This window comes from Buceros rhinoceros, unplaced genomic scaffold (genome assembly GCF_000710305.1).
Source record: "Buceros rhinoceros silvestris isolate BGI_N320 unplaced genomic scaffold, ASM71030v1 scaffold8460, whole genome shotgun sequence".
Taxonomy (NCBI): Eukaryota; Metazoa; Chordata; class Aves; order Bucerotiformes; family Bucerotidae; genus Buceros; species Buceros rhinoceros.
The window spans coordinates 18629-19047 of NW_010390119.1; the positions used below are offsets into that span (position 1 = coordinate 18629).

General features: G+C 60.9%; 1 protein-coding gene across 1 annotated transcript in view; it reads left to right on the top strand.

The window, feature by feature from the left end:
- Positions 1-419, top strand: part of AFAP1L1 (actin filament associated protein 1-like 1) — a gene marked incomplete at its 5' end in the record, with an annotated part of 10511 nt that overhangs the window by 5173 nt on the left and 4919 nt on the right. The gene's annotated exons all lie outside the window — the stretch shown is intronic.

The following is a 419-nucleotide window of genomic DNA, read 5'->3' on the forward strand; positions in this document are numbered from 1 at the left end:
GGGGGGGGGGGGGGGGTCGTGGGGGAAGGGTGCCGCGGGGGGGAAAGGAGCCTCTGTGGACACCACAAGCCCAGCTGTTTACCCAGATGTGGGAGAACAGGATTATTTTACACGGCCAGGGCAAGCCACACTGTGCCTGCCTGTAAAATGGGTGCTCAGGAGGTGTCCTGTGCTGGCAGGGTGACTGTGTGGCTTCGCACCCATGTCCCTCACCTCTGAGATATCCCAAATCTCTGACAAAATCTGCGAAACGGGCTGCAGACCCGAAGGGGCCGAGGTGTGCGCAATCCCCCAGGCAAGCTGGGCTCATGCCCAGAGCAGGGCAGACACCAGGACCTCTCTTTCCATGGTTCAGCCCAGCTTTTGCAGCAAGACAGAAGCACGATGCACCAGGGAAAGTAGCCCTGGTCCTGGGGTCC